The 27,291-nt window shown below is 40.7% G+C and overlaps 1 long non-coding RNA gene across 1 annotated transcript in view; it reads left to right on the forward strand.

The window, feature by feature from the left end:
• The window catches only part of LOC110580166, a 35,384-nt gene extending 22,464 nt beyond the window's left edge, over window positions 1–12,920 (forward strand). The window contains exons 2-3 of the long non-coding RNA XR_002480317.1: window positions 12,242–12,373; window positions 12,717–12,920. This is a non-coding gene — a long non-coding RNA (uncharacterized LOC110580166). The remainder of the gene's footprint in view (window positions 1–12,241; window positions 12,374–12,716) is intronic.
• Window positions 12,921–27,291: the final 14,371 nt, after the last annotated feature.

Raw genomic sequence — 27,291 nt, forward strand, 5'->3', positions numbered from 1 at the left:
CCACCCCCCTCCTTTTATACTTATAGAGAAAAGGTGCATTTTGGGGAACTTTCAAAGGGAAGAAATTAAACTGTGGTGACTGAATAAATAGGGAGGAGAGAAAAAAAAATGACAGATGATCCTGAGATTTTTGGCCTGGGCATCCACACATGGTCAAGAAATGCAGCAATTGGAAGGAAAAGCAGTTCTGGAAGATGAAACAATACATGTTGCTTGGATGCACTGAGCTGTAGACGAGTTAGGGGCATACAGGTAGGCCTGGTGAATTTAAGCCAATGGCGATAATCCCTCACTTTTTTCACCCCCTTGAAAATTACTGGTTTAGGGTTGGGCATACTGGTTGTATGCATTCTGAATTAATGTGAGATAAAGGAAGAACCCTCCTCACTTTTGAGAGACAGAACCATGGAAATCCAGCCTCCTCCACTGGATATAAAGGAGGAAGAGGGCATCTCTGATTGTTATCACTGTGCTCCAATGAGTATGAGAGGGTCAGATTTGGGAAGAGTCATTATGGATTGTGGAGCAGTGTCCCTTGGTGACAACACTGACCTGCTGGGTCAATTGACCCTGATGCCTCTTCTGCTACTAGAATTTCTACTTTTAAGTCATACGTTGCCACCCTGTTTAAGGCAGTTGGGTTTTCTGTTGCTTGCAGCTGAAGTCATCCTGATTGATACATGTGGGCTGCAGATCCAGGTTTGATCCCAGCTCTAGCTTTGTGTCCCCTATAATGGTCTTGGCCCTGCTCTCTGTGTGTTTGCTTTGTTCCCTGGTGATAGGTATCCTAGTCAAGATTCTCCACAGAAACAAAATCAATGGGAGATCTATCAACCTCTTCATCCTTATATCTACCTCTATCTTTCTGTATATAGATATCTCTATATCTATCTGTCTATCTGTCTATCATCTATCAAAAGAATTTATTTTAAGGATTTGTAGGGACTGGCAAGTCCAAAATTTGCATGACAGGCTAGCAAGCTGGAGACCCGGGGAAGAGGTGATGTTGCAGTCTTGAATTCAAAGACAGTCCTTCCTCTCTGGGATATCTCAGTCTTTTCTGTTAAGGCCTTCAATTAATTGGGTGAGGCGCATCTGTATTACGAAGGGTAATCCGTTTCACTCAAGGTCCACTGATTTAAAGGTTTATCACATCTGAAAAATACATTCACAGCAATATACAGACAGATGTTTGATCAAGCAACTGGGCACTAGTCTTGCCACATTGACACCTACACTTAACCATGTGAGTAGCAATCTGGCTTGCAGCAGTGTCCCTTCCTCATCAGGAATTAGACCATCTCTGTCCCAATTTTCCAAGAAAGCCTTCCGAATTTCCCTTAGATTATACTGGTTTAGGTCACATGCCAACATTTAAACCAATCACTGTGGCCCTGGTCAAATGTGATGATTGTCTTAAGAGAGTCAGGGACCACCTATGGCTAGCCCAGAAGTACAAGGACTGCATGGTGGAATGATAGGTAACTACATGGAAAATGGGCTTACTGACTGGAGGGGAATGAGATGTGGATGCTGGATAAACAGCCACAGGTGTCCACTATACTGACCAAACACGAAGAGGAAAGATCCATCAATCATAATGCCAGCTTAGTTGTTTAGGGCAAAAATAGAAACGTAAACCAGACTAGAAAGCTTGTGTCAGCTAATCAGTACATTTTATGCTCATAAGAAAGATTCACAGGAAGACAAATTGTGATCAGAAAGTTGCTTGGTGAGCATGGAATCCAATTTAATCCAATTCATTGCAAACAAATATTTATTGAATGTGTACTAGGCAGGATGAAATCAACAGCTGATGTCCTGAGTTATGATAGACTAATATCCTCATTTATACTGTTGGGCTGCACCTCCAAGTCTGGAAGCTCGTACTAAAGACATACTGCCAAATGCTCACTTTCTGCTCTTACTGTTTTAGCCCCCAGGGTGACATGCTCTGGTAGCAATGTAGTCTTTCTTCAGACTGGGTGTAATACATGTGCAAAGATTTCAACTTTTGTGTATTGCAATCACCTTTATTGATTAGGATTTATAGGACTCCCCAGTCATTCCTCATACATTTCAAAACCTTGACATCAAGTTGTAGAGGCACTTTGTGGCCCCAAAGAGATTCTTCCCTGTGACTGTCGTAACGGTTAACCTCCCAGCTGATTCTAAGCACAGGACCCAGAGTGAATCTTGTTTTATTCTTAACAGATTATTTTAGAATAGTCTTAAGTTTATAGCAAAATTGAGTGGAAGGTACAGAGATTTCCTACGTACCCCCTGCCTCCTCACACACATAGCCTACCCCACTACCCACCTCCCTGCCCCCCAACCACCACCACCAGGGTGGTACATTTGTTACAACTGATGAACCTACAATGACACATTATTCTCATCTGAAGTCCAGAGTTCAATTAGTGTTTACTCTTGGGGTTGTGTGTTCTGTGGATTTGGAAAGATTTACAGTGGAGTGTATCTAACACTACAGTATCATACAGAGTAGTTTCACTCTCCTAGAAATCCACCATGCTCTGCCTATTTATCCCCTTCTTGCCCCCTAATCCCTGGCAACCATTGATCTTTCTATTGTCTCCATAGTTTTGCTTTCCCCAGGATGTCATGCGGTTGTTATCATACAGAAGGCAGCCTTTTCACACTGGCTCCTGTCACTTAGTCATAAGCATTTAAGCTTCCTCCATGTCTTTTCATGACTTGAGAGCTCATGTCTTTCTGGTGCGGCATAATTTTCCATTGTCTGGATGTGTTTATTAATCCATTTATTAATCCATTCACCTGCTGAAGGACATCTTCGTTGGCTTTCAGGTTTTGGCAATTATGAATACAGTGCTATAAACATCCATGTGCAGGTTTTTGTGTGGACATAAATTTTCAGCTCCTTTAGGTAAATACCAATGAGTGTGATTGCTGGATTATATTGTAAGAGTATTGTAAGAGTTTTGTAAGAAACTGCCAAACTGTCTTCCAAAGTGGCTGCACCATTTTGCATTCCCACCAGCAATGAATGAGAGTTCCTGTTGTTCCACATCTTTGTCAACATTTGGTGGTGTCAGTATTCCAGATTTTGGCCATTTTAATAGGTGTGTATGGTATCTCATTGTTGTTTTAATTTACATTTCTCTGATGACAAATGATATGGAGCCGGATTTATTCTTTAAAAACAAAATCAGATCCAGTCACTCTCTTGTGTAAAGGCTTTCAACTGCTTCCTGTTATCCTTCATATAAAATTCAACACTTATGCATAGCTTCGAGGCCCTTGGTTTCCCTTTACTTGCCCCTTGCAGCATTAGCAGCCATGCTTGTGTTATTTTCTCATCTCTTGGCTTTTGTCCATGCTGTGTGGTCTGCCTAGACCACTTCCTCCTCTTGATTTGTTTAACTCCTACTTACCCTTTAGGCGTTTGTTTAATTGTTACTTCCTCTGGGAAGCCTCTCTCACCACCTCGTCCCCTCTGGCTATTTGCTCCTGCTATGCTCCCCAACCCCTAGTTTCCATACAACGCCCACTCCAGCACTCAGCTCTTCATCTATGGTTCAAGTTCCCGCTAGAGTATAAGCTTCTTGAAAGTAGGGGTGTATTTGTGTTGCTTACATTTTACTGCCACTGTCCAGTTTGATACCTACTATAAAACGATATTCAATAACTATCTGTGGAACAGTGAAGGAAGTGAGTGAATAAAGAGATGAGTGACTCATCATTACTGATATATTTATTAAGTGCATATTCTGGGCAAGGTATGTGTCAGGCCACAGGAGGTACAGAAGTATTGGATTAGTTCCTCTGGATAACCTAATTAGTAAAATGGATGTCAAAAACATACAATTCACAGCAGAAGAGAGCCTATTTTATACGCGGAGTGTATCATGTCGATCAATCACATAGAAAAACCACGTAGAGGATTTCTCAACCTCCTCATCACAATTGACATTTTAGTCTGGATAACTGCCTTGTTTACTGTTGAAATATTCAGCAGCATCCCTGGCCTCTACCCACTAGACGCCAGTAGCACACCCCCGCCCCCAGTTTTGACAACCAGAAATGTCTCTAGCCACTGCCAAATGTCCCCAGGGTGGCAACATCACCCCTGTTCGAGAACCACGAATGCAGACAAGGATGGATTATGGTGTAGAGCAAGGATGGTGACTTCAGAGTTGGGGCAGGAGCTTGAGACTCACACAGTGCAGGGAATAGCTCTTCTGGTTATTTTATGTGGAGCCAAGAGTGTAAAGGAGGGAAGTAAATCTGAAGCCCGAGAGATGGGAGAAGGTACTAGATGGGTAATATGGAAGGAGGAGCGGGTTGGGGACAAAGGAAACAAGCCAGCATTCAAATCCGCTCAGTGGCTGTATGACTTCAGGCAAGTTACTAAATTTCAATTTCATCATCTGTAAAAGTGGGACAGTAATTATATCCACCTTATAGGGGTAGTGAGGGTTAGATGTGGTAATATATTAAAGTGCTGTCTCTCTGTCAAATAAATAAATAAAATCTTAAAAAAAAAAAAAACGGGAGGAGATAAACAAACCAAAAAAACCCCAAAAAAGTGCTTCATATGGTTCTGGGCTCAGAGCAAATGCAATGAATGCTAGCTACCACTATTAAGCTTTGAAAAAAATGATAGGAGACATTGAGAACTAAGTATGCAAACTTTAAAGATGTAATTAAAAATTGGAACTCTTTTAAAAAATTAAATTAATTCAGTCTAAATAAATCTAAATAAGCTTGGTAAAACTTAGTAAATTATTATCACAGAGAAAACACACTGGCATAAACATTACATAGCTATAAAAATCGATGTGTGAGAAAAGGGTTTCCAAAGTGAACCATGTGTTAAATGCTTGACTTGTCCTTTTCTAGTTTTTATCTAGAACATGGAGATTCCAGAAGTTCCAGGAAATGGCCTGCTTACACCTGCTTTGATTTTCAAGGTGGTTCAATGCCTACTAAATTTCACAGGATCACTGAAACCAATTAGGATGAGGGTTATATAATGCTGCTGCTGGGGATGCCCATCATCCGAATTCTAAGGGGCTGTGCTTGTGTCTTGGGCCACACTGTGGCTCCCATAGACCCCAGCACACATACATCCTTGCATGAGGTAGCTCTATAAATGTCTGTGGCATTTAATTAGATCGCCCTAATGAACTTCAAACAAGACTTCAGGTGACTTTGAATTAAACCAAACTGGCTCCCCCAACCTCTGGTGGCTCCTTGCCAAGGGGATGGAACATATTTCACATCTGCTGTGAAAGGAAAAAGGCTGCTGGCTTAGGCACAAGTCTTCTTTTGTGCTTCAGTAACAAGTTAAAAATCCATCTCCCAATGGTCCTGTGGTTCATTTGCTTCCCAGTGTTTGTTAGATGAATTTTGTGGTTGTGATTTGCATCATTTGTTTGTTATTTTAAGGTAGACCAAAGGACACCACTAAATGATTAATACGTGATAAAACCCAGATACAGGATGGCTGAAAACAAAAAACAAACTCTCAAATAATGGACTGTGTTTTCAGGATTTGTTTTAAAGAGCTGCTGAGATCCTCTTCTCTACGAGAAGGCCAAAAATACCAAGCTGAGATTTTTACCACAGTATTTTCTGAATCAATTCAAGCTCTGTCGATGAGTCAGTAAGTTTCTATTATGGGCTTCATAAAAATTCAATGCAGTCATGTAAACAATGAAGGTTTTTTTTTTATGAAAAGCAAATAAATATACTTTGATTGACTGCTAATTGCTTTGTAGAGGTTGGATAATTTCCTGTTCTAGGATTTCCCAAGTGTCTTTTATCCCTAGGAATGTTATTTTCAAGCAGAATAAATCCATCATATTTTTGAAATTCAGAGCTATAGAGAGAGAGAGAGAGGGAGTGAGGTTTTCAGAGGTTTCTAATTATGGCACTTGGAATACAGTCATGATAGAACGACGGTATAATTTTTTTACTCAGGGTTCACCACCTTAACTTCCCCTCCCAGGACTGACTTTGACTTCCTTGTGGCCAAAATCAACTTTCGAATCAGAAGTCCACAGCCATTTACTAATCATTTTTTTTTTTTTTTAAGCAAAAAGCCTTTGAATCATTTCTGAAGTAGTCTGCCTCTCACTAGGAACGTTGATTCCTTCCACTAACAGCAACCATCCCTGCACATTTCTGCTCCATCTGCTTCCAAACAATGACAGACAAGACAGTATGGCTTTCAGGCATGCTGATGACAAACAGCCAAAGACAGGTGACAATGAGCACCAGCTCAGGATGCTTTATCACTGAGGTTCTGAAATTATTCATCTCTGATTTACTCAGAAGGGAAATGAAATCTGTAGAGGGTGTTTTGGACTTAGAAGAAAGGTCTCTGCCTTCCCTGTGCTGTCTTGGAGAAAGCCACTCATTTGGGAAGGAGGCCGCCAGGAAAGGGAATTGAAAGCTAGAAGGGAGAAAAGTCCAAAGTATTTAATGAAAATGATATCACTCAATACACAGAGCATTTTTATTGGGCACAAGGTATAGGGAACTCAATTTCTGATGAGATACCTCTAAGGGACAAACATTTTGGGACACATGAGAGGCACTCAGTAGATATATCTGTTGAATGAATGAATAGCTGAACTGAACTGTGGCAAAATTCATCCAGCTTGGCTATTCTAATCTATAAAGTCAGGACACACAATGTGTTGTGCCAAGTTATGAAACACCTAGCAACTAATTGGTTAAAAATTATAAAATACTGGGCGCCTGGGTGGCTCAGTTGGTTAAGCGACTGCCTTCGGCTCAGGTCATGATCCTGGAGTCCCGGGATCGAGTCCCACATTGGGCTCCCTGCTCAGTGGGGAGTCTGCTTCTCCCTCTGACCCTCCTCCCTCTCATGCTCTCTCTCATTCTCTCTCTCGCAAATAAATAAAAAATCTTAAAAAAAAATTATAAAATACTGGGGTTCTGGAGTGATTTTTCTTCCCTATTTTAAAAAAGATATTGGAGCTGATTCAAGGTTATGTTTGTAATGAGATGTCTCCACTCTTCCATTGTCATGATTTCTTTTGATAGTTACTGATGTGCTGTTCTAATTGTGCTTACAAATGACTATGCAATGTGTGATCCAGCTACTTCTGTTTATTTTCTAATTTTACCCATGAATACATTTTTAACAGGCAAGAAGGCAAGGGCAGATGAAGGGCGTATGTAAAGCACATCTATATCTCCATTTCATGAGAGCAAGAACGAGGCTATGAACATATCCATTACTAATGACACAAGAGTTACAATCACTGAATCGATAGTAATCAAAACAGTACGGTAGTGGCACAAAAACGAACACATAGATCAATGGAACAGAATCAAAAGCAGAGCAATGAGGCAAGTAAAATTTGCAATAACATTCTTCATATTAATAACATTAAAATTGTATGCTTTATTTTCTATTTTCAACAATAGAAACACAGCATCTTTCTATTTGTTCTCTAGTGGTATTCATTGACTATTAATTTTAACTTGGGAGTGGAGGTCTCGAGAAAAATCGAGACTTGGAAAATGTTCAATTAAATAGTTTGATTAGGTATATTTACTATTGGAAGCCTTTAAATTACTGATTTCATTACTCGTATAGAAGTATCTTAAGAGAGGTTATGTTAACAATACAAGTGTGTGGCACTATTTACTTTATTTCACTGTAGAATCAGATTGGGGGGTATCGAAAATTGGGGATAGCTCAAACTGCTGTTTTTTATGCTTATCTCATATTACACCTGCCAGAGTGGGAAAAATAAGATTAAAGCCTCCTGAGAGGCAGTAAAGTCTAATAGTTAAGAGCAGAGGTTTTGGTGCCAGACTCCTGGGTTTAAATTCTGCCACTTGCTAGCTGTGGGACCTTGGACAAGTCACACACCTCTCTCTTCCTCAATTTCTGTATCTGCAAAGTAGGATCAAGAATACACCAATACAAGAAGAACAAGCTAGAGGTATCACAATCCCACAAATTTCAAACTATACAACAAAACTATAGTAATCAAAATAGTATGGTACTGGCACAAAAATAGACACATAGATCAATAGAACAGGATAGAGAGACCAGAAACAAACCCACACTTATACGGTCAACTCATCTATGATAAAAGAGGCAAGAATATACAATGGGGAAAAGACAGTCTCTTCAATAAATGGTGCTGGGAAAACTGGATAGCTACATGCAAAAGAATAAAACTGGACCACTTTCTTACATCACACACAACAATAAACTCAAAATGGATTAAAGACCTAAATGTAAGACCTGAACACATAAAACTAAAAGAAAACATGGGTAGTAAACTCTCAGACATTGGCCTCAGTAATACAGTTGACCCTTAAACAACATGGGTTTGAACTGCACGGACCCCCTTCTATGTGGAGTTTCTACAGGACAGCAATATTTTCTTTTCCTTAGCTTGTTTTATTTAAGAAAACAGTATATACTACATATACAAAACATATTTTGATTGACTATGTTATGAGTAAGGCTTTCAGTCAACAGTAGGCTATTAGTTAAATTTTTGAGGACAAAAGTTATACATGGATTTTTTATTGTCCAAGGGGTGGGTGCCCCTAACCCCCATGTTGTTCAAAGGTCAGCTGTATTTTTCTACATGTGTATCCCCAGGCAAAGGAAACAAAAGCAAAAACAAACAATTGGGACTACATCAACTAAAAAGCTGCTTCTGCACAGTGAAGGAAACCATCAACAAAACTAAAAGGCAACCAAATGAATGGGAGAAAATATTTACAAATGATATATCCAATAAGGAGTGAATATCCAAAATAGTAAAGAACTCATACAACTTAACACCAAAAAACACAATCCATTTAAAATGGGCAGAGAACCTGAACAGACAATTTTCCAAAGACATACAGATGGCCAACAAACACATGAAAAGATGCTCAACATCACTTATCATCAGGGAAATGCAAATCAAAACGTAATGCGATAATACCTCATGCCTGTCAGAATGACTAGTATGAAAAGGACGAGAAATAACAAGTGCTGGCAAGGATGTGGAGAAAAAGGAACTCTTGTGCGCCACTGGTGGGATTGTAAATTTGTGTAGTTGCTGTGGAAAACAGTATGGAGACAGAGGTTTCTCAACAAATTAAAAATAGAAATACCACATGATCTAGTAATTCCACTATTGGCTATTTATCCAAAGAAAACAAAAACACTAATTAGAAAAGATATATGCACCCCTCTGTTTTTTGCAGCATTATTTACAATAGGCAAGCTATGGAAACAACCCAATTGTCCACTGATAGATGAATGGATAAAGATGTGAGGGGTGTGTGTGTGCACACACACGTGTGTGTAAATGGAATATTACTCAGCCATAAAAGAGAATCAGATCTCACCACCTGTGACAACGTGGATAGACCTAGAAGGTATTATACTATGCGAAATAAGTCAGAGAAAGGGAAATACCATATGATCTTACTACATGTGGAATCTCAAAACACAAGTGACCAAACAAAGAGAAACAGATTCATAAATACAGAGAGCAAACTGGTAGCTGCCAGAGGAGGGGGGGGTGGGGGGATGGGTGAAATAGGTGAAGGGGATTAAGAGGTACAAACTCCTGGTTATAAAATAAGTAAGTCATAGGGTTGCAAAGTACAGGGGAATATAGTCAACAACATTGTAATAATATTGTATGGTGACAGATGGTAACTAAACTTATTGTGGTGGGCATTTTGCAATGTATGTAATTGTCTAAATACCATGTTGTACACCTGAAACTAATATAATATTGTATGTCAACTTTATTTCAATTAAAAATAAAAAATAAATCAATTTAAAAAAGAATGTACCAATACATGCAAAGCACTTAGAACACACGTGGCATTTAGCAGGTATTCAGTAAATAGAAACAAAAACTACCCAACTCAAATCTCTATCACTTGATATTCATCCAGTCATTTTTATTACAGACGTAAAAAAAATTCTGAGGTCTTTATTAACACATATAGCAACAAAAATCATTTCACAACTCAAGATATTTCTGAGTTAGACTCTACATGCAGGACCTCCGTCTACTCAGCTCCACAGAAATATCCTCTTTTGCTAATTCAGCACTACGGGAATATGTTTTTGGTAACAAGACAACTCCTATGCCCTCTCACCTCGTGAATCTTTTTTGCTGTAGGTCTGGATTAAGCATTACAACCCTTCAGTGAAAAGAAAATGGAACAGTGTGCTTTCCCTTTCAACTTCTTTTCCCTTAAAACCTCTCTGAATGACTCCCTGTCATCCCTATGGGAACATCAAATTCCTGGCAAATTAAGAAAAAAGAGTTATGTTCGTGGCTCCTTATTATCTGGCCAAATTGGTTTTAATTTTCTGTTGGCAAGAGTAGTGGTCTCAAGAGATTGCACAACTTGCTGTGTGTGAGCTGAATCCAGAATTAGGGGGGCACTGGTTTTCATCTTGGAGGTTTCAGCACTCAGGATATCATTCGGAGAGAACAAACAATTCTGCATTTGTCTTGGCGAAGGCAGAATAGCAATGTGAGGGAAATCGTCCGCTTCAGACAGACCCCAAGCTGAACGCAAGATGAGCCCATCTCACAAACACACACATGGAGTGCTAGCCACAGATGGTGGTCCCGTATAGGACTGCTTCCTGCTGGGCTGCTCGGCCTCAGCAGGCAGACATCCCTCCACCTTTCCGGGCAGGCCAGCATTTGGAAGGAGAAAGAGGCAGAATGGTGTGGAAACCCTTACAACATCCTAAGATTCAGTTCTGCTCGAGCCTGTCTCGCAGCAATTTGCAAACCAAAACATCTTCCCCAGAAGGGGACTCTTGTACTGCCTGGATTTTAAGTTCCCTGAATTGCTTGGTATAACTACTAAGCAATCAATATGCCCTGAGCTGAGATGTGGAAACATAAAGCCGTGAAGAATGCCGCCCGCATATTTCTTTCTGGAGGCGATGTCAGAGTCCGGCTCTACCCAGCCACTCTTCTGCCTCACATCTGTATTCTGTGTCCCTCTTGCACAAAGCCAGCTGTGTCGTGCTCTGCAAACCAGATCACCCTCACAGGCGCATCAGACCCACCTTCAGTGAGGTGGTGCTCTTCGAAAACATAAGCGCTTCTCATCCGGAGTGCCGTCGCTCAAGTTTACTGATCTGTAGGCAGAAACTGGACGGGTTTGGCCATCGCCAAAAAATGTGAACAGAGATGTTCATTTTTAAGTGTATCTGATCGTTCTCTGATGGAGCTGTCACCAGAGGGTCCATTTTCAGCTTGTTCTTTGAAAGCCATAGCAGCCTCAGCAGTCCCTCTTTGCTCTCTTCTGCCTCCCAAGACCGCGGAAAAGCGATTTGGAGCTTATCATGCCGTTTTCCCTGGACCACAGCCCCGGCAGGCTACTGAACAGAAATTCTTCATCTAGCCAGGCTAATTTACAAACATTGTGTTATTCTCTGCCTGAGGTCTTGTTTTCATCAGAACTTCTAGAAACCTACATTGTTTGCATCCAAGGTTTCATGTCCCTCTGCATTAAGAATGTCTTAATTTTTTTCCTCATTAATATTAAACATTGTTAATCTATTTCCAAAGTAGGGTAAGATCTAAGACTGTTCAGGCGTGGTTATTTAGTTCTTGAGCTCTGAGGCACAAACACTTGCAGGATGTTGACCCTAATGTGTCCCTGTTCAGAGAGGGGCTCTTAGCTGGGAAATCAGGCTTCTCTGACCTAGGATACCTTCCTGACAGAGATGCAAAGATACCAGCCTGGGCTTCAAAATGCTGCTCTCATCATTACATCACAATATCTAGTTTACCTGTCAGGGTGCTTTGGTACCTGTCAGTTAAAGGAATAAGGTATTTCAGACCATTCTAGTCCAAAGTTATTAAGATATTCTTACCCTAAAAAAAGATGCACTTTGGGGGTTGGCATCATGGTTGGTATCTGTACTTAAAGATTTAACAACACAGAAGACAAGTGCTTATGGTTTGATCTTCTGGTAAAATTCCTCGACATTTTCCAAGTCCTGGGTCTCCAGTAGGTTTCATAAAGGATTGTAGTTCAGACAATTGTGGCAGAGTTTCCAACAAAGAAAAACTGGTTCAATTCTATATGCACACTTCTATTTCTTTCATATGGAGGTTATGTCTCTTTTGCTTTGCTATGAAATGAAATGACTTCTGCACAATATTGCATCTGGAAGCTTAAGAAGCTAATAACCTGTTTCCATACCCGTGTGTTTTAGAATGATGAGCCAGGCAATGGATAAAATTGGACCAACTGCAGACCCGTTTCCAAATAATAAGCAATGTTTTACAAATTGTCTTCTAGAAGGAACCAAGCCCAAGGAGAATGTATTCAGAGCCTACATGAGAAGGTAGATCTTGAGTTTTGTATATTTTAAGACGTGTGAATGTTTTAAAGAGCAGATGGTTTTACTGTAAGATGATGTGAATCTGGGCTGGGCTGGAGAGAGAGCTGCAGGGTTGAAGCATCTAACATCCAATCTTTTCGCATAAAAACAAGTTCCAAAAATTAAGCCATTTGCGAATTTCACTCAGTGTTTGAGAGATTTACTGAAAAAAAAAAAATCAACCAAGGGGCTTGTTTCTTCTTTCATTTTTTTTCTCCCTTTGTAATCTCTCTAAGGACAAGAACAAGATAGAGACAGATGCGAGCAGACAGTGAGGAAGTCACTTGTGTTCTTTCTCTTGCTTCAGGTGCTTCTAAAGGGACATTTCGGAGTTAGCCTACTGATGCCAAGGTGGGCTCCAGCCAGAGTTGGACGTCTCGGTCATATAAGCTGCCTGCTGGGAAGCTCGCTTGTAATAGGTGCTTTTCTTTTACTGAAGCCATTGTTCCTCCCTCCCCCAACCCCTTGGCTGCATCCCTTCAGGGGATTTCCAAGCAATTTGAAGACTAACAAGAGCTGAAGGACTGCATAAAAGAATAAAGTTCTCAACAGAGGAAGAGAGGAAAAACAATCCCGTGCTCCTCCAAATTCAGACTCTTAGACCCTAATTCTGGCTCTGACAATGACTTGCTGTGGAAACCAAGCAAAGGAACTCAATTTCTTTCTGCTCCCTTTCTAATCTGAGAACAAGGGCTCAACTGGCTCAGAAGTTCCATCAAATACTGTGTGACTAATAAATGGTGCTTTGACATTTGATGTTACTTCCAGAGTATTAATCATGAGCCTGGATTTAAATGGTGTGCAAAGGGATGAAGCTGAGGACTTGTACCCAGGGACAGTTTAGGAAAAGGCACTGTGTGTGGAAAGCAAATCCAGAGTGTGCCTCCTGAATAGGATTGCTCTATATAATATAGGATACCTGGTTAAATTAGAATTTCACGTAATGACAAATATTTTCTTAGTACCAGTATGTCCCAAATATTGGTGGAACATACTTATCCTAAGAATTACTAATTCTAGAAATTATTTGGTGTTCATCTGGAATTCAAATTTAACTGGGTTTTTTATTTGCTAAATCTGGCAGGCAAAATCTACAACAGCGGTTTGGCCCAAAGGGTAGGAGGAGGAAGATGACAGAGACCAGGGGCTCTCCAATCAGAGGATTATTCTAAATTGAGAAGTCTGAAGTCAGGGTTGGGGATGAGTTCCTAGGACAATTAGGGCACTTCAGGCCTTCGTGTATCTGTTGTGCTTCAAAATGTCAGATTCTGCCCTTCAGTCTCCCTCCCACCTCCACCCTGCCCTTTCTTTTTCACCCAGGGAACGGATTAGAGTGAATTTCTTCTTGGAGGAATTGTCAACTCATTCATCATTCCTCAAACATTCACTGAGTACCTATCATGTGTTAAATACCATGTTGGTTTCTGAGGAGTAGGAAGAGATGAGTGCAGCCTCTGCCTTCATACAGCACCTGGTCAGGGGGGACCACGGTAAATTTTCCCTTGCCGCTGGAACTCTAAATCTGTCTCCTGGATTCAAAACCCCAACCCACCCCTTTTTCTCTTACTGCAATTAGATACCCGCTGGGTACAAATTAGATTCCAGGGGTAGAAGAGAAATAAACAAAATGTAGTTCTTGAGTATAAGAATCTAATGGCAAAATGAAACCGTTATGCCAACAATTATTTTTAAAAGGGGAATATGATCAGAACGATAGATAGGATGGAGTGGGGGAGGGGTTAGAGGAGACCTCACATCAGTTTGGGGGCATAGGAAGGTTTCTTAGAGGAATCTGAGATGGGCTTAAGGAATGCTGAGATATTCCCCCATCACTCTGGATTTAGAATCTTATAATCATGGCATCTTAAAAGAAGTATCCTTGGAAGTCTACATATCCCCCAATTTTTTCTATAGCTTCCTTAATGAGGGTCATTTTCCTCTTGTTTGAAATCTCCTATCTTCCTAAGAAGTTCATTCCATCGTTGGAAAATTGTTAGAAATAGAGATTCAAAAAAGCTGAGTTGAAATCTGCTGTCTCTAAGATTCTTTCATTGATTCTACCTCTGCTGTCTGCCCTACTTACGACTTTCATCAAATACTTGGATGAAGCTGTAGAACATAAGCTTACCAGGTTTTCCCATGATAGAAGCATAGGAGTGCTAATAAACACTACAAATGACACAGAGAAAATTCTAAGCTAGTAAGGTGAGAGGTAATATGAATACATGCAAAATCCTGCATTTAGATTCAAAAACATCAATTAGAGAATAGACGAAAACTGGCTTGGTAGGAACTCCTATGAAAAAGACCTAAGGGTTTAAATTAATTCTTAACTTAATGTGAGCCAACAATGTGATGTGACTGCTAAAAAGCTAATCATCTTGAACTGAACAGCTAGAACAGTGTCAAGATCACGGAACCTAATAGCCCCAATATAACCTGCCTTCGTCAGATTATATTTATATGGTGTATTCAATTTTGCATGCTTCATTTTAAGAGGCTAATGGACACAAACACTATTGCCATCACACCTGGCAGGGAGGACCCACATGTCACAAACATCAGTACAGAAATACTTTTCACCCCCCTTTGGGTCCCCTAAAATTTTTTGAAAGTTTAGAAGTGATTGATCAAATGGGAATTTGGGAAAAGGGACACACGTGTGAAAACAGGACCCTCCCCCAGTGCCTCCCCACCCTGAAGATGGAGGCTGTTGGACCAAGAACATGATGGGGTAGTAGGTAGGAGAGGGGTTATTGGTTAGAAGAAAATGATAGTCTCTCTCTGGAAGCTGGAGAAAGAGCCAGGCTGCTCTGTTTAATGTTGGCCACTCCAAATCCCCCAAGGCAGGTGTCCAGGTGACTGGGCTTCCCAGCTGACTGCACTCCTATGAAGAGTAATTTTGGGAAGAAGCACTTAGAACTGCCTCAGATGGAAAGGCGAGGCCATGGTGTTAGTGAATTAACCTGCTGGGCTCCCTGTGGTGCAGGGGACTGGGGTGACCAGGACTCACTTCCATCTTGCCCCTGTCCCAGCAGATCTGTGCCACCATTTAGGAGAAAGCACGACTTTTTCAGCCTTTGGTTTTCAAGGGTGATTCCCCACCTGGCCGTGGAACACTGGGTGGGAACATGAGTTGACATGAGCAAACTGTGACTTAGAACTTATAAATATTTAGACATAAGGTAAGTGGTCTCCATTTAATTTGTTTACTCAGCCTATAAATGTCAGGATACAGGGGAGACATTACAATGCCTCTAGTTTAGAGGAAGAACATTCCTTCTATTACGGTTCTAGTAATTTCCTCAAACAGGAAACCTGACCATTTGCATCCCTCACCACTGCCCACCTTTTTTTGTTTTAACAATCTATGTAAAAGAGATTCTATGTCTATGTAAAATACCTAGTGCAGAGGCTGACACACAGTAAGTGCTCAATAAATGTTTGCGTATTTTTCCCCTTTGCATTCTTCTTCCCCCCTTCCAAGCACAACTGGAGACAGCACATTTTCACGAGCTTCACCTTGACCTGAGCTTTGAGATCCTATTCATGCCGGATCCTTCTATATTTGAGCTGAGTTCTGAGCCCTTTTTCCATTTTTGTATGTCTTTTAAAAACAAGGACTCGCCCCCAAACTCTCTGATAGTCACAGTGTTTTCTACAGATGTTTTTTCTTTTCTTTCTCTTCTTGTGTGTGTGTGTGTGTGTGTGTGTGAGAGAGAGAGAGAGAGATCAAGCATGTGCAAATTCAGGCAGGATTTTCTTTCCTTGAATCCTCCACTCTTTGTGAGACCTATTATTCCCTTTTAGGGTATCTAGTCCTGAGTATCATTATAAAACTTTTATGCCTACATTTTCTTTAGCTATTTGAAAACAAAAGATCAGTGCACATATTTGAGAATGTTTCCATTTTCCTTTGTATCAGTGTGCTTTGATTTTAGGTTGCAGAAATCGAGTCTGAAGCAACAGAAAAGGGTTTATTGAAAGGATGCTGGGGGGTGCTCACAAACTTAAAGGAGAAAGGACACCCTAGGTGTCGGGAAGGGCGGTGGTCAGGCCAGCTCTAGGAATTTGGGAAAGGCTTGCCTAGTGAGTGACTCAGCGTCAACTGCCTGCCTATGTGGCTTTGCTCTACACTCATGTCCTGGCAGTGAGACTGGCCAGTGTGATCAGGGGCTGTGAAGACCTGTGATCAGCAGCCCCAGTAGAACTTCATGGGCTTGGATAGCACAGGTGACTAAAGGAAGGAAAGCCAGTGAGAAAAGTCTACACATATCCACCCCGTTTTCTTGGCGATGTTTGAAACTACTGTAGAGGTATCCTTCATTTCCATATTTTTGAATTGTTCATATCAAAGGCTAGAAAAATAATGTCTTTCATGACTGCCTGTTATCTGCTCTAAACTCTGCCTGCTCGAATCTTCAAGACTTAAGGTGAGCAATAGGGAGCAGGGGGAAGAACAGGTTTATGTGGGGTGGGAAAGATGGTGAGTTTGATTTCGGATTTGTCGTTTGAAGTGCCACTGGGACAGATGGGTAGTGCTGCCTAACGTCCAGTTGGAAATATGGGTCTTGAGCTTATAATAAAAATCAGGACAAAGAATGTAGATTTGGAAATTACTATTCATTTGATATTTTAATTAGATATTCAGGGAGCAATTATTAACCCCCTACTACATACCCAATGGTTTTGAGGGCTAGATTCACAAAATTGAATAATTTAAGAGAGTGATTCTTAAGAAGCTTATAATCTTTAGGAGACAATGGGCAAGTAAATCAGTAACGGTGATATAATACCCATTAGGGCAATGTTTGAGGTTTACCCCGGGGTGCCAGGGAAATACAAAGAAAGGGCACTGAAAGTGGTTCCAGATCCTTTGCCTGGCTGTCACTTGCATGAATAGGGTATCTTCCTATTCCTGACTCTGCTTTGGTCATTAGAATGTATTCCTGCCCTAGACCCATTATGTGCTCCTGCTTGGTTAGACCTACCCCAGTGCAGCCCCTGGACTGGTCTGTACCATCTGTAGCCTCCTGTGGTCCTACCATTGACAACAGAATACTGTAGGGGTAGAGATTTTGACTAAACATAAACAACTGGTGATAATAAAGATATTCCATTAAAAATATATTAAAGATATGCTGATATAACCCCAAAAGACTTTTTCATTGGTATCTGTTATTTTTTGATACTTCTGTTCATTTCTTAATATCCATTAGTCAACCCCTGCTTTTTCAGCCCAATTAACTACCACATAGCAAAGGTATACTTAAAAAAAAAAAACCCTCTAGTCACGCAACCAAAATTACTATTTTAGCTGCACTATTTAACTTCATTAGGGCCCTGGAAGAGATGACCTAGAATAGAAATAATTCAGAATTCATTTCCAATGTTCTCAGCTACCAAATCTCTTTGAATGCATATTTGTTCCTTAGTTTTAAACACTTGTTCTGAATAGAGTACACCATGATGTTTTTGCAAGAAGTGCTGACACCCTTTTTAGTGCTAATGCTTAATCTGCATTATTTTTCCCTTTTAATTACATTGTATAAAAATTTGCTACACATCAGTCTTAAAAGATGTTAATGGGTATTGTATAATAGTCTGCTTTTTCCAATTACATAAACTAAATTTTTTTGGCTTTAATACTTTATTATCTTTTAGTAGAATGTTTGATGTTTTAAAAAAGTGTTTAAATATTTATGTATAAAAACTTATTTATCAAGTTTTGGGGGAAGTTTCAGCCATGAAACTCATGTGCCATCTTCACCAAGTTAAGATGTTAAAATAAAATTAAGCCAGGAACTTTAAAGGCAATTCTTAACTCCCTATCTTTCCCAGTCTACCATTTGCAGGGAGTCTTGACACTTAACAGGTGACAAGAGGCTGGGAGAAGAATCAAGGTATTATGATGGCTCAGTAGCCACCAGTCCTTGTCAACCTCCTAAGGTTCCCAGGAGAATGAGCTGTGCAGTGTCATGACTCGTGAGGCAATCTGGTTCTTGGGACACATGGCTTATTTCCTCTGGTCTTCATACACACCACTATAGGTGTCTACAGAATCTAAGGTGTTCTGGGGCCCACAGGTTCCTTGTGCCCCCCTCGCCCCCATAACTCAGCTGTTTTTCCATGGGCTTGACATGTTTGTCCCCTTCTTAAACACCCAAACTCCATCTAAGTTTCCGTCTCTATTTTATAGCCTAACACTATCTCACATAATTTCCTTCCTTTTTACCGTGCCTGCTCTCCCAGAATCTTTCTGATCCAGAATCACTCTTTCTTAAAAAAAAATTTATTTTTAATTGTGGAAAAATACACATGACATAAAATTTACCGACCTAACCACTGTTAGGTGTACAGCTCAGTAGTGTTAAGTACGTTTCACACTGTTCTGCAACCAATCTCCAGAACTTTTTTTATCTTAAAAAACTAAAACTCTGGGGCGCCTGGGTGGCTCAGTTGGTTAAGCGACTGCCTTCGGCTCAGGTCATGATCCTGGAGTCCCGGGATCGAGTCCCGCATCGGGCTCCCTGCTCAGCAGGGAGTCTGCTTCTCCCTCTGACCCTCCCCCCTCTCATGCTCTATCTCATTCTCTCTCTCAAATAAATAAATAAAAAAAATCTTAAAAAAAAAAAAAAAACCTAAAACTCTGTACCCATTAAACAGTAATTCCCCTTCCCCCCAGCCTCCTCCCTGCCCCCACTATCCCCTGGCAAACCCCATTCAAATTCCTGTCTCTGTAAGTTTGACCACTTGTGGTACCTCATATATGCGAAATCATACAGTATATGTCTTTTTGTGACTGACTTATTTCACTTAGTGTAATGTCCTCAAGTTTCACCCATGTTGTCGCATGTGTCAGAGTTTCCTTTTTATTTTTTATTTTTTAAAGATTTTATTTATTCATTTGAGAGAAAATGAGATAGAGAGCATGAGAGGGGGGAAGGTCAGAGGGAGAAGCAGACTCCCTGCCGAGCAGGGAGCCCGACGTGGGACTCGATCCCGGGACTCGAGGATCATGACCTGAGCCGAAGGCAGTTGCTTAACCAACTGAGCCACCCAGCGCTCGAGTTTCCTTTCTTTTTAAGCCTGGGTAATATTCCATGGCAAGTCCACACCACATTTTGTTTATCCACTGATCCATAGGTGAATATTTGGGTTGCTTCTACCTTTTGGCTATTGTGAATAATGCTGCTGTGAACATGAATGTACAAATACCTCTTCAAGAACAGACTCATTTTTTTTTTCCCATGGAAAGTTGTATTATTATTATTTATTTATTTCATTTTTTTATTGTTATGTTAATCCCCATACATTACATCACTAGTTTTAGATGTAGTGTTCCACGATTCATTGTTTGTGCATAACACCCAGTGCTCCATGCAGAACATGCCCTCCTCAATACCCATCACCAGTCCAACCCATTCTCCCACTCCCCTCCCCTCTAGAACCCTCAGTTTGTTTTTCAGAGTCCATCATCTCCCCTGGTTCGTCTACCCCTCCAATTTCCCCCCCTTCATTCTTCCCCTCCTGCCTCTTTTTTTTTTTCTTAACATATATTGCATTATTTGTTTCAGAGGTACAGATCTGAGATTCAACAGTCTTGCACAATTCACAGCGCTTACCAGAGCACATACCCTCCCCAGTGTCTATCACCCAGTCACCCCATCCCTCCCACCCCACTCCCCCACTCCAGCAACCCTCAGTTTGTTTCCTGAGATTAAGAATTCCTCGTATCAGTGAGGTCATCTGATACATGTCTTTCTCTGTTTGACTTATTTCGCTCAGCATAATACCCTCCAGTTCCATCCATGTCGTTGCAAATGGCAAGATCTCATTCCTTCTGATGGCTGCATAATATTCCATTGTATATATATACCACATCTTCTTTATCCATTCATCTATCGATGGACATCTTGGCTCTTTCCACAGTTTGGCTATTGTGGACATTGCTGCTATAAACATCGGGGTGCACGTACCGTTTCGGATCCCTACTTTTGTATCTTTGGGGTAAATACCCAGTAGTGCAATTGCTAGATCATATGGTAGCTCTATTTTCAACTTTTTGAGGAACCTCCATACTGTTTTCCAGAGTGGCTGCACCAGCTTGCATTCCCACCAACAGTGTAGGAGGGTTCCCCTTTCTCCGCATCCCCGCCAACATCTGTCGTTTCCTGACTTGTTAATTTTAGCCATTCTGGCTGGTGTGAGGTGGTATCTCATTGAGGTTTTGATTTGGATTTTCCTGATGCCGAGCGATATTGAGCTCTTTTTCATGTGTCTGTTGGCCATCTGGATGTCTTCTTTGGAAAAATGTCTGTTCATGCCTTCTGCCCATTTCTTCATTGGATTCTTTGTTCTTTGGGTGTTGAGTTTGATAAGTTCTTTATAGATTTTGGATACTAGTCCTTTATCTGATATGTCATTTGCAAATATCTTCTCCCATTCTGTCAGTTGTCTTTTGGTTTTGTTGACTGTTTCCTTTGCTTTGCAAAAGCTTTTTATCTTGATGAAGTCCAAATAGTTCATTTTTGCCCTTGCTTCCCTTGCCTTTGGAGATGTTTCTAGGAAGAAGTTGCTCTGGCTGAGGTCGAAGAGGTTGCTGCCTGTGTTCTCCTTTAGGATTTGGATGGACTCCTGTCTCACATTGAGGTCTTTCAACCATTTGGAGTCTATTTTTGTGTGTGGTGTAAGGAAATGGTCCAGTTTAATTCTTCTGCATGTGGCTATCCAATTTTCCCAACACCATCTGTTGAAGAGACTGTCTTTTTTCCATTGGACATTCTTTCCTGCTTTGTCAAAGATTAATTGACCGTAGAGTTGAGGGTCCATTTCTGGGCTCTCTATTCTGTTCCATTGATCTATGTGTCTGTTTTTGTGCCAGTACCATACGGTCTTGATGATGACAGCTTTGTAATAGAGCTGGAAGTCCAGAATTCTGATGCCACCAGCTTTGCTTTTCCTTTTCAACATTCCTCTGGCTATTCGGGGTCTTTTCTGGTTCCATACAAATTTTAGGATTATTGGTTCCATTTCTTTGAAAAAAGTGGATGGTATTTTGATGGGGATTGCATTGAATGTGTAGATTGCTCTAGGTAGCATTGACATCTTCACAATATTTGTTCTTCCAATCCATGAGCATGGAACATTTTTCCATTTCTTTGTGTCTTCCTCAATTTCTTTCATGAGTATTTTATAGTTTTCTGAGTACAGATCCTTTGCCTCTTTGGTTAGATTTATTCCTAGGTATCTTATGGTTTTGGGTGCAATTGTAAATGGGATCGAATCCTTAATTTCTCTTTCTTCTGTCTTGTTGTTGGTGTGTAGGAATGCCACTGACTTCTGTGCATTGATTTTATATCCTGCCACTTTACTGAATTCCTGTATGAGTTCTAGCAGTTTTGGGGTGGAGTCTTTGGGGTTTTCCACATAAAGTATCATATCATCTGCAAAGAGTGAGAATTTGACTTCTTCTTTGCCGATTTGGATGCCTTTTATTTCTTTTTGTTGTCTGATTGCTGTGGCTAGGACTTCTACTACTATGTTGAATAGCAGCGGTGATAGTGGACATCCCTGCCGCGTTCCTGACCTTAGGGGGAAAGCTCTCAGTTTTTCCCCATTGAGAATGATATTCGCTGTAGGTTTTTCATAGATGGCTTTTATGATATTGAGGTATGTACCCTCTATGCCTATACTCTGAAGAGTTTTGATCAAGAAAGGATGCTGTACTTTGTCAAATGCTTTTTCTGCATCTATTGAGAGGATCATAGGATTCTTGTTCTTTCTTTTGTTAATGTATTGTATCACGTTGATTGATTTGTGGATGTTGAACCAACCTTGCCGCCCAGGGATAAATCCCACTTGGTCGTGGTGAATAATCCTTTTAATGTACTGTTGGATCCTATTGGCTAGTATTTTGGTGAGAATTTTTGCATCCATGTTCATCAGGGATATTCGTCTGTAGTTCTCCTTTTTGATGGGGTCTTTGTCTGGTTTTGGGATCAAGGTAATGGTGGCCTCATAAATTGAGTTTGGAAGTTTTCCTTCCATTTCTATTTTTTGGAACAGTTTCAGAAGAATAGGTATTAATTCTTCTTGAAATGTTTGGTAGAATTCCCCTGGGAAGCCATCTGGCCCTGGGCTTTTCTTTTTTGGGAGATTTTTGATGACTGCTTCAATTTCCTTAGTGGTTATAGGTCTGTTCAGGTTTTCTATTTCTTCCTGGTTCAGTTTTGGTAGTTGATACATCTCTAGGAATGCATCCATTTCTTCCAGGTTATCAAATTTGCTGGCATAGAGTTGCTCATAATACGTTCTTGTAATTGTTTGTATTTCTTTGGTGTTGGTTGTGATCTCTCCTCTTTCATTCATGATTTTGTTGATTTGGGTCATTTCTCTTTTCTTTTTGATAAGTCTGGACAGGGGTTTATCAATCTTGTTAATTCTTTCAAAGAACCAGCTCCTAGTTTCGTTGATCTGTTCTACTGTTCTTTTAGTTTCTATTTCATTGATTTCTGCTCTGATCTTTATTATTTCTCTTCTCCTGCTGGGTTTAGGCTTTATTTGCTGTTCTTTCTCCAGCTCCTTTAGGTGGAGGGTTAGGTTGTGTACTTGAGACCTTTCTTGTTTCTTGAGAAAGGCTTGTATTGCTATATACTTTCCTCTTAGGACTGCCTTTGCTACATCTCAAAGATTTTGAACAGTTGTGTTTTCATTTTCATTGGTTTCCATGAATTTTTTAAATTCTTCTTTAATTTCCTGATTGACCCATTCATTCTTTAGTAGGATGCTCTTTAGCCTCCATGTATTTGAGTTCTTTCCAACTTTCCTCTTGTGATTGAGTTCTAGTTTCAAAGCATTGTGGTCTGAAAATGGGCAGGGAATGATCCCAATCTTTTGGTACCGGTTGAGACCTGATTTATGACCGAGGATGTGATCGATTCTGGAGAATGTTCCATGGGCACTAGAGAAGAATGTGTACTCTGTTGCTTTGGGATGGAATGTTCTGAATATGTCTGTGAAGTCCATTTGGTCCAGTGTGTCATTTAAAGTCTTTATTTCCTTGTTGATCTTTTGCTTAGACGATCTGTCCATTTCAGTGAGGGGGGTGTTAAAGTCCCCCACTATTATTGTATTGTTGTCGATGTGTTTCTTTGCTTTTGTTATTAATTGCCTTATATAATTGGCTGCTCCCATGTTAGGGGCATAGATATTTACAATTGTTAGATCTTCTTGTTGGATAGACCCTTTAAGTAGGATATAGTGTCCTTCCTCATCTCTTATTACAGTCCTTGGTTTAAAATCTAATTTGTCTGATATAAGGATTGCCACCCCAGCTTTCTTTTGGTGTCCATTAGCATGGTAAATGGTTTGCCACCCCCTCACTTTCAATCTGGGGCTGTCTTTGGTTCTAAAATGAGTCTCTTGCAGACAGCATATCGATGGATCTTGTTTTTTAATCCAATCTGATAGCCTGTGTCTTTTGATTGGGGCATTTAGCCCATTTACATTCAGGGTAACTATTGAAAGATAGGAATTTAGTGCCATTGAATTGCCTGTAAGGTGACTGTTACTGTATATTGTCTGTGTTCCTTTCTGGTCTATGTTGCTTTTAGGCTCTCTATTTCCTTAGAGGACCCCTTTCAAGATTTCTTGTAGGGCTGGTTTCGTGTTTGCAAATTCCTTTAGTTTTTGTTTGTCCTGGAAGCTTTTTATCTCTCCTTCTATTTTCAATGACAGCCTAGCTGGATATAGTATTCTTGGCTGCATATTTTTTTCATTTAGTGCTCTGAATATATCCTGCCAGTCCTTTCTGGCCTGCCAGGTCTCTGTGGATAGGTCTGTTGCCAATCTAATGTTTCTACCACTGTAGGTTACATATCTCTTCTCCCGAGCTGCTTTCAGGATTTTCTCTTTGTCTCTGAGACTCGTAAGTTTTACTATTAGATGTCGGGGTGTTGACCTATTTTTATTGATTTTGAGAGGGGTTCTCTGTGCTTCCTGGATTTTGATGCCTGTTTCCTTCCCCAAATTAGGGAGGTTCTCTGCTATAATTTGCTCCATTATACCTTCTGCCCCTCTCTCTCTTTCTTCTTCTTCTGGGATCCCAGTTATTCTAATGTTGTTTCATCTTATGGTATCGCTTATCTCTCGAATTCTACCCTCGTGATCCAGTAGTTGTTTATCTCTCTTTTTCTCAGCTTCTTTGTTTTCCATCATTTGTTCTTCTATCTCACTGATTCTCTCTTCTGCCTCATTTATCCTAGCAGTTAGCGCCCTATTTGATTGCACCTCATTAATAGCTTTTTTGATTTCTACTTGGTTAGATTTTAGTTCTTTTACTACTCCAGAAAGGGTTTGTCTAATAACTTCCATGCTTTTTTCAAGCCCAGCTAGTATCTTTAAAGTGATGATTCTGAACTCTAGATCTGACATCATACTAATGTCCATATTGAGTAGGTCCCTGGCAGTCGGTACTACCTCTTTTTCTTTTTGTTGAGGTGATTTTTTCCATCTTGTCATTTTGTCCAGAGGAGAATAGATGAATGAGAGAACAAAATGCTAACAGGGTAACAACGTTCCCAGAAAATATACTCTGAACAAATCAGAAAAGACCTGAAGCAGTGGGAAAAGAAAGGGAAAGAGAGAAAAAAGAAAAAGAAAAAAAAAAGGAAAAGAAAAAGATAAAAATAAAAACAAACAAAAACAGAACAAAACAAAACAAAAAAACAGAATGTGATCAAATATGATCAGGCTGGTATATAGATCAGTGCCACACACTAGATTTTGGGTGTATTTGGTCTGTTAGAAGAAAGTGCCTCCCAAAATTTTAAAGAAAGAAAAACTTATATATGTACAAAAATAAGGGTTGATATGATGAAGGGATGGAATATGACTGTAAAGATGGAAATTATACAAAATTTTATAAAAGGAATTGATAAGAAGTTATTTGAAAAAAGAAAGAAGAGGATTTAAAAAAAAAATGGGAGAGAATGTGATCAGGCAGGGGAGTAGAAAAAAACCATACAATAGAGCTTTAGGGTATATTTTGATCTGTTAGAAGAAACTATCTCAAAATTTTAAAGAGAGAACAACTTATATATATATGCCAAAAATACGGGTAACTACTATGAAGGGATAGAATATGACTCTAAAAATGAAAAATAAAGATGTTTTTTTAAAAAAAGGGATTGATAAGATGTTGGTTGAAAAAGGGAAAAAGAAGGGCGCCTGGGTGGCTCAGTTGGTTAAGCAACTGCCTTCGGCTCAAGTGATGATCCCAGAGTCCTGGGATCGAGTCCCACATCGGGCTCCTGGCTCAACGGGGAGCCTGCTTTTCCCTCTGACCCTCTCCCCTCTCATGCTGTTTCTCTGTCTCTCTCTCTTTCTCTCAAATAAATAAATAAAATCTTTAAAAAAAATGAAAAAAAATTAAAAAAGGGAAAAAGAAAAATTAAATAAAAAAAGACAGTAAAAAAAAATTAACTTTGAAAGACTAAAGAATCATGGTAAAAAAGCCATGAATTCTATGTGCATTATTCCCCTAGCGCTGGAGTATTGCCATTCTCATTGATCGGTAAACTTGGTCTTGGCTGGCTGTTCTCGCTGATCTTCTGGGGAGGGGCCTGTTGCCGTGGTTTCCAAAAGTCTTTGCCGGAGGCAGAATTGCCCCGCCCTTGCCGGTCTGGTTTAAGTAACCTGCTCGGGTTGCTCTCCAGAGCTTTTGTTGCCTGCGAGCTTTCCATACAGCTTTGGAGGCGGAGAGTGAAAATGGCGGCCTCCCAATCTCTGCCCCAGAGGAGCCGAGAACTCAGGGCCCCACTCCTCAGTGCGCCCCCAGAGAAAAGCAGTCAGTCACTCCCGTCTCCCCGGTCTCCAGCCGCACTCCGTGCTCACCCGGCCTGTGACCGCGCATTTCTATCTCTGGCCCCCGACCCCGGGTGGAGTCTCCAAACCCAGCAGATCCCTGCGGTGTACTCCTGCGCGGCTTCTCCTGGGGGAGGAAGGTGAGTCTCCCCGGATCTGCCGCTTGTTGGGTCCCTGCTGGAGGAGCAGTGGCCCGACTGTGCCGCGGATCACGGTTTATGGCCACCCCGAGCTGAGAGCCCGCACCTGGGCTCCGCCTCTGCAGCCGGCTTCCCTGCTCCGTTACCTGGGAGCTCTGCCGCACTCAGGCACCCCTGGACTTTCTGTGACCCCGAGGGTCCTGAGACCACACTGTCGCACGAGGGTTCCACCCCCTGCTTAGCCACCGGAGTGATGTCCCTCAGTGGAGCAGACTTCTACAAGTTCCGATTCTGTGCTCCGCGGCTCTATCACTTGCCAGAAGCAGTGGACGGAGGCCCCCTCCCCCGCCATCTATCCTCCTGAATATCGCCTCGGATTCACTTCTCCGCACATCCTACCTTCCAGAAAGCGGTCGCTTTTCTGTTCAGAGAGTTGTTGCTCTTCTTTTCTTTGATCTCCTGTTGAGTTCGTAGGTGTTCAGATTGGTTTGATCCCTATCCAGCTGAATTCCTGGGACCAGAGGAAATCCGGGTCTCCTACTCCTCCGCCATCTTGCTCCCAAAGTTCCAGACTCATTCTTTTTGATAACATACACTTACCTATTTAAAAAATGCTTTTTTGTTATGGAACATTTCAAACATGTGAAAAGGTAGAGAGAAGAGTATAACGACCTTCAGAATATCTGTTTCTCAGCTTCTACAGTTACCTACTTATAACTTGTCATCATATTTCTCCTACATCTCTACCCTCAGTACCTCCTCTGGATTATTCTCAGGCAAATCCTACACAGCCTACAGTTTCATCTGTGAATATTTCAGAATATGTCTCTACAAAGAATAAGAACTGTTTTTAAAGGTAAAGATGCAATACTGCTT

Source organism: Neomonachus schauinslandi, chromosome 12, assembly GCF_002201575.2.
Source record: "Neomonachus schauinslandi chromosome 12, ASM220157v2, whole genome shotgun sequence".
In the NCBI taxonomy this organism is placed as follows: Eukaryota; Metazoa; Chordata; class Mammalia; order Carnivora; family Phocidae; genus Neomonachus; species Neomonachus schauinslandi.